At 42.8% G+C, this 7776-nt stretch overlaps 1 non-coding gene across 1 annotated transcript; it reads right to left on the bottom strand.

Annotated features, from left to right (window-relative positions):
- Positions 1-4988: 4988 nt before the first annotated feature.
- LOC114808581 lies at positions 4989-5126 on the bottom strand. The gene has a single exon (XR_003756427.1). It is a non-coding gene; the product is annotated as a small nucleolar RNA SNORA7 (small nucleolar RNA).
- Positions 5127-7776: the final 2650 nt, after the last annotated feature.

The following is a 7776-nucleotide window of genomic DNA, read 5'->3' on the forward strand; positions in this document are numbered from 1 at the left end:
GGTCAGAAGGTTTATTCATGAGTAGACACATTTTAATACCAGAACCTTCCAACTCAGGTCTTTCTGCAGATTAAGTGAGAGAATTCTTAATAGAAAAAGTTCCAGAGATATGAGACCTTTCCTTAATATGCTCTCTCCATCGATGCTACCAAGACGGGCAACTTTCCCAGATCCAAACTACTAATAGCGCACTCTGTTTCTTTTACCAATAAATTTTGGTTCAAATTATCCACTGTGCACTGGTGTGCAGGAGAACCATCAATTCCTAATAAAATATGGCATGATATTATCTAATGAGTAAAATCTCAGGGTCATCTTGAGAATATAAGGTTTAATAGGACTCCTAAAGTATTGTACTAAATAAATATCCTGCTTTGCACTAACCTCATGACCATATTTATTTTTAATTGCAGGAATAAACGACTTCTGCTTAGATGGTTTAAATAGATTTGCAGAGACTTTGCCAGGTTTATTACTTAGTGCAAGTGCTGATGTGCAAACTGCAAGCCCCTGGATGCATGCATAATCAATAATGCATCTAGAGCTTGCTGGCTGAGTTCAATTGTAGTATCTATTAGCCCTTCTCTCCCAATATCTTGCCTCCAGATAATTATTCAGCCATTCCAGAGGAAGCTGTACTGCTGCATTAACTTTGGGGTGTTTTTTTTTCCTTTTTCTTGAGACGGAAATTCCCCAGGAGAGACAGCAAATGGTTTCCTGCAACATTTCCCTCAGCAATCTCTCTGACTCTCTTCTCGGGCGTGTTCAGCAGCCCCTTCCTTCTTGCCCCCTCCCCTCGGTACTGTCTCCCTCCTCCATCCATGCCAGATTAAGGCACTTTATTTGGCCATTCAGTCTTACCGGGAATTTTCCTAGGCATTATCGTAAGTTTTCGAGGAGATGCCAATGTGGACTGTCAGTAGTCTGAGAAGTTCACCTCTGCTAGAAGAGCTGGAGTTGACCAATGCTAGTCTAGGGGCAGGGGTTTGAGCTGCTATCTTCTACTTGCTGTTGCGTGAGTGGGACATGGGACCTGAGTTTCATTAGAAGATGCAATTTGTTTCAGTGGGCAGGGGTGTCTTTCCATTAAACCATACATATTGAGTGAGTTTCAACAATTCGTTCAGAGTGCCAGGCTGTGGAGTCACCCAGGGATTTATATAGGAGTCTCATTATATCGATTTTAAGAGAGAAGCATTGCGTGGGTTCTATTCCAAGGATTGTTAATAACGAGCTCAATGTGGACTGGGTCTAGATGTGATTTTACTGCCATTCAAATCCCAGACTTGAAAGAATTTGATGCAAGCTTTAGGGATGGGGCAATATAAAATGAGTTTGGGAGTCCATGTATAGCAAAGCTGATACATCCAGCTGGAAGGAATTCAATTAAATTGACCCAGAATGAAGAGGACATTGGGTTGGTGAGGCTGGAAAAGCACTGTAATGAAAACCCAGGGGTTTTCAACTTATTTTACAAACTGTGGCCTCAAGGTTTTACCTGAAGCATCTCCTGCCCCCTCCCTCAGAGATCTCTCTCTCTCTCTCTCTCTCTCTGTGTCTCTCACTCTCCAATATATCCCCCTCCCCTAGGACACCCAGAAATACTCACAGGTTTGGAGGCATCCATCTGGAAGAGTGATGTTAGATAGCCATCCTTCAACATTGAGATGGACTTCATTCAGCTCTTCCAGGCATCCTGTTGCCAAGGAGACAGAGTCCTGGCCTGAATGGACCACTGACCTGGCCCAGCAGTGACCTTATTTATGGTTGTGAGGTCTTATGAACGGAAAGTGGTCTCAGTTTTGAGGTCCAGAAAAGTCAAGACTGGGTTGAAGGTATTGGAAGAGATTGTTTTGCTTCTGATTTCCTCAGAATGAAAGGGATCAGTTGAAAAAGGGGAGACAATATGAGAGTCCTTATGAAGATGCTATTGATAGAAGGAGGAATTCATTTTTATTCATTCGTTTAATGGTTATGAAAACACTTGAGGAGAGGGAGTGCTCCTGGGATCCAGGGGAATTGGTTGCTGATGCCCAGGAGCAAACAAAGATATATAGAGAAATCCTGTGTGGAAAATATACATGGAAAGTAGTTTTTGGAGCCATGGGGGATAAAAAAGCAAAGCGGACTTTGCAGAATTATTAGCTGGTTCTGCAAACATGGGAAACTCCTGGATAGAAGGAATATGAGATTCTGGGAGGAAGGGTTCAAAACCTTTGCCAGGGTTCAGTATGGAAAGATAGAAGAGATGTAAGAAGGCCTTATGGTTAGATGTCCAATTAATCAACTGAGAATATTCATTAAGTGCTTATTCTGTGCAGAGAAGCAGCTTGGGATAGTAGAAAGAGCCTGGGCCTGGAAGTCACACTTGCCTCCTGTGTGACCTTGGGCAAGTCATTTAACTTCTTTGGGCCTCGATTTCTTCATCAGAAAATAGAGATAAGATATATGTTCTCTCTTCCTCTTAGACTGTGATACCAGAACTGTGCCTGGCCTGATTAATAATGATTATTATGTATTATTATCACTGGATAAATGTATTAAATGCTTGGAGAGTACAGTAGAGTTAGCAGATGTGGTCCTTGCCCTCAAGGATTTTACAATCTAGTGGGGAAACAGTCACTAGCAATGAGGGGTTTCTGGAGGATGTAGCATATGAGCTCACTGGGGGCAAGGAAGGTGTCTATCAACTCCGTTGTACTCTCTCAAGTGCTTAGTACAGTATCATTGATTGATGAGGAGAAGCTATATAACATGCATTTTAATCACCAAGTTCTTATTGAGTACCCACTGAGTACATAGCAGTGTTTTGCTTCTGTTATACTTTGCTAGTGCTTAGTGTAGTGTTTAGCACTCAGTTGGTGCTCAGTAAGTACAGTTGATTGATTGTTTAGAGGGCATACAGGTGACCAGGTTTTGGGAATTGAAAGCATCATGGGATGTGCCCCTTCATTGTTCTGATTTTCCCAAGTGTCTGGTAAACTAGCCTGCACCAAGTGGGTGCTCAATAAATGTTGTTGCCACTATTTGCTACTACTATTATTGCTAATAATAATTGTGGTATTTGTTTAGTGCTTACTATATGTCCAAGCAGTACTAAGCGCTGGAGTGGATACAAGATAATCAGATCTCACCTGGGGTTCACAGTCTAAGTAGGAGGAAGAACAGATATCAAATCCCCATTTGGTAGATGATGGAACTGCAGCACAGAAAAGTTAAGTGATTTGCCTAAGGTCACACAGCAGGTAAGTGGCAGAACTGGGGTTAGAACCCAGGGCCTCTGACTCCCAGCCCATGCTGCTTCTCTAAGAATTCTACCACTACTACTACTACTAAAAATTGCAGCAAGTTAAAGAACATAATATGAAAGCTGTGATTTGGGAAGCTACCCAACCAATGAAGAGAGGATAGAGACTGTTGAATTACTGAAGGGAAAGTGCTCCTCCTATTTTTTTTTTATGGTGTCCATTAAGTACTTTCTATGTGTCAAGCCCTTTTCTATGCTCTGGGGTAGATACAAATTAAGCAGATAGGACACAATCCCTATGCAAGTAGGAGGGAGAACAGGTATTGTATCCCCATTTTACAGCTGAAGAAACTGAGGCCCAAGGAAATGAAGTCACTACCCAAGGTGACACAGCAGACAAGTGGCAGAGCTAGAATTAGAACTGAGGTCCTCTGACTTCCAGGCCTGTGCTTTATCCACTAGGCCATGCTGCTTCCTGCCGTATGGAGAAAGATATTCCTCAGGTATTAACAAGCCAGATTTTCTGCTCTATCAACAATTATAACTTTATCAAGCTATCATTTTCTGTTTTTCTGTTCATCTCAGTTTTTTTTAATCAATTATACATGTCTACAAAGCATAACCACATCATTGGATATTCATTCTTTTTTCCCTCTGACGCCACATCCTCTAATTTGCAGCAGCTGTGTGTCTGCTGCAGCAACTCTTAAGTCTAAGGCCCGATCAGCATTAGTGAGGACAGGCTCTCATTGGTTTATATCAGATCCTTATCATTACTTTACCTTTATTTGGTTTCTGTTAATATTACAGCAGAAATTTCTTAAGAGAACCTGCCAGATGAATGAGCTTATGTTATCTGGTTTTCAAATAAAAATCTTGCCAAGATTTGCAAACCTGAGGAGAGCAAACTGTAATTAGAATCAGGGATGTTTCTCCTCTCTGTTGTAAGCTAGGCTTAAAGCTGGGAAGGGAAGGGGAGGAGAAAGGAAGAGAGAAACCTGGAGGGATGGCAGGGATTCTGGATGTTGGCCGAGTCATCGTAATCCCAGAATCCAGCTTCCTGCCTACTCTCTTTCATTTCCTTATCCCGGTCCACGCCTCACTTGCTGAATCCTCAATTTGCTGTGTCATATTCAGGCTGGTGGTCCAATCAGTCAACCAATCAATGGTGTTTACTGAGCACTTACTCTGTGCAAAGCACTGTACTAAGTACGTGGGAGAGTTGGTAGACGTGTTCCCTTCACACAAGGAGCTTATGGCCCACTTAGTGAAATGACTTTAGATGGCGATTGTCAGATTATTGGTCCATTCAGTCCAGGATTCGGCCTTTGACAGTTGCACCAAAGGACGTGTGAGTCCTGGGCATTGAACCCTCCACTTCCTGAAGACTTCTCTCGCCTCTTCTCTCTTAGAATCCCCCTCCTCTACAAACCTGTGGTTCCAACAACAAGCCCATTCTGACTGTTTTCTTAAAGCTGCTTCTTGTAATTATCCCTTCACTTTGATATTTTTCTTGCATTGCCTTATGCTGTTGAGTTGTCTCTGACCTATAGCGACTCCATGGATGCATCTCTCCCAGAACGCCCCAGCTCTATCTGCAATCGTTCTGGTAGTGTATCCATAGAGTTTTCTTGGTAAAAATACAGAAGTGGTTGACCGTTGCCTCCTTCTGCGCAGTAAACTTGAGTCTCCTTCCTCGATTCTCTCCCATGCCGCAGCTGCCCAGCACAGATGAGTTTTGACTTGTAGCAGTTTGCCTTCCACTCGCTAGCCACTGCCCAAGCTAAGAATGGAATGGATATGCCTCTTCTTGACTCTTCCTCCCATAGCCAAGAGTGGTAGAATACTGGAAACTCTCCAGGTGAGATCCTGAGAGGGGAGTTAATTTTCTACTCATTCTTTTTTCATGTGAATGGGTGCCCATTGGACTTGAGAGCTTCAAGGAGCTTTTACTGATGGCTAGCTCACTCCAGCTCTAGTTTCCACAGTATATATGACTTTTATAGCTTTCATCCTGCTATTTCGATGAATAAGAAATATGATCACAGGGCAACTGGAGTTAATAGCCAATTTAAGAGGATATTGCTTAAATAGCTTCTCAATTAGGTTCCAATTGGCTACTTGTGTTGATAAAATGAAAGCATCCTTAATAGCAAAGCATTTGCTGTCCTGGGCTTGATGGAAGCTAGAAGATTCTTGTCATTGTTCACCATTTAATGGCCCTTAATTTTCCTAACTCATGTTTTTGACAAAGTGCAACGTGTTTCCTTTGACATCAAATAGATTCTTTCTTTATGCATAAGACAAAACACCTTTTTTAATTCCCAGCCTCTCAGTTGAATTCAATTTGGAAAAACAGCATGGCCCAGTGGATAGAACATGGGCCTTGGGAGTCAGAAGGACCTGGGTTCTAATCCCAGCTCTGCAACTTGTCTGTGTGCCCTTGGGCAAGTCACTTAATTTCCCTATGCCTCAGTTACCTCCTCTGTAAAAGGGAGATTGACTGTGAGCCCTAAGTGGGACAGGGACTGTGTCCAACCTGCTAAGTTTGTATCTACCCCAGCGCTTAGTATAGTGATTGACGCACAGTAAGAGCCTAACAAATGCCATGAAAAAAATTCTTCATTTATTCAACGGGCCCTTATTAATTTTTATTAATTTAATGAGCCCGGTTACCTTCCCTTTCATCACACCATACCATAGGTAGATGGTTGGTTCAGATGTTTTCGACAGCCCCGATGAAGTACTCCTCTCATCCAAGCACCACACAAACAGAAATTGTGGCCAAAATGTCTTTGTGGCGCAAATATAAATTCTCCTAATTAGGAGTATGTGATGCGATAATGAAAACATTATCAAACCAGCTGTACTGTGTGTGCAGATTTCTGTTTTAATTCATGTGTATGCATCTATTACAAACATAGCACAAATAGAATATAAAAATAAGTTAACACTCACAGCCAAACCTGTTAAATTTAGTTCAACAAATTGTATGAAACCCTCCATCTGTTTGTTACATTATCCTCATGATGATAACAGGCGAGGCAGATTTCCTAGCTGAGTTTTATAGAGAGAACGACTTGTTCGGAAAAATATAATCCCCCCGCCTTCCTCCCCCGGACCCTCCGTGAAATCAAATTCGACATTATTTTCTTCTCCGTAGTCTAAATGCTGGTATTTAGCCAGCTCCAATTTCTGACCTACTGCATCAAGCCGATGGTTTTTGGGCGACTTTGAAGTGAGTCCACTGGTCTTCATTGATCCAGCTCATAAGCGCAAATAAACATTAGGCCCCGATCCCATGTATGGCCTTACTTGGGCCTTATTAGGCAAGGATGATGGTCTGCCCCTGTGTGTCTTGCTTATCAGACTTCTTAGGAATAAATCCCTCGAACTCTCCACCAACTGCACCCGCTGCACTTGTGAAAGTGCTGTAAATCATGAGAGGATATGGATTTGTTGCCGGTGGGAGAAACCATCAGCAGGCATGGGTCCATTTTGGACTCATTACCGGTTGTGCAGATGAAGAAAGCAGGAGGGGGGGAAGACAGTGAAAGTGGTAGCCAAAGCACTGGTTATCAGGCAGTTCACCGCAGTACATAAAAAGCCTGGGAGAAGCAGTGTGACCTAGTGGAAAGAGCCTGGGCTTAAGGAGTCAGAGGACATGAGTTCTAATCCCGGCTCCGCCACTTGTCTGTTGTGTGACCTTGGGCAAGTCAGTGACCCCAGTGGGCCTTAGTGACCCCATGGAAAATGGGGATTAAGACTGTAAGCCCCCCACAGGATGACCTGATTACCTTGTATCTCCCCCAGTGCTTAGAACAGTGCTTGGCACATAGAAAGGGCTGAACAAATACCATCATTATTAATTGTAATAATAAGAATTATTATTATAGTTTTGCCCACCAAAGCCAATGATGCTTTTAGTCTTTACAAAATCAAATTTCTCTATCATGATAACATAAAAATTACATGAGCAGTAGTACTATAGTTACCCATGGTATTTACTGAGCACTGGCAGTGTGCAGAACACTATACTGGGCACCTGGAGAGCACGGTAGAATTAGCGCCCCTCAAGGCCCTAGAGGAGCAGCGTGGCGCAGTGGAAAGAGCACGGGCTTTGGAGTCAGGGCTCATGAGTTCAAATCCCAGCTCTGCCACTTGTCAGCTGTGTGACTCTGGGCAAGTCACTTAACTTCTCTGTGCCTCAGTTCCCTCATCTGTAAAATGGGGATTAAGACTGTGAGCCCCACGTGGGACAACCTGATTCCCCTGTGTTTACCCCAGCGCTTAGAACAGTGCTCTGCACATAGTAAGCGCTTAACAAATACCAACATTATTATTATTATTATTAAGGGGCTTAAAATCTAGTAGGAAAGACAGATGCTAAAATCGATTCTAGAGAGGATTGACTGTATCTAGGTAGGACTGATTCAGTTCTAGATAGAATTGACTCTAGACTGTAAGCTTGTTGTGGACAGGGACCATGCCTACCAACTCTTGTATTATACTCTTCCAAGTGCTTAGTA

The sequence above is a fragment of the Ornithorhynchus anatinus genome, chromosome X5 (genome assembly GCF_004115215.2).
Source record: "Ornithorhynchus anatinus isolate Pmale09 chromosome X5, mOrnAna1.pri.v4, whole genome shotgun sequence".
Lineage (NCBI taxonomy): Eukaryota > Metazoa > Chordata > Mammalia > Monotremata > Ornithorhynchidae > Ornithorhynchus > Ornithorhynchus anatinus.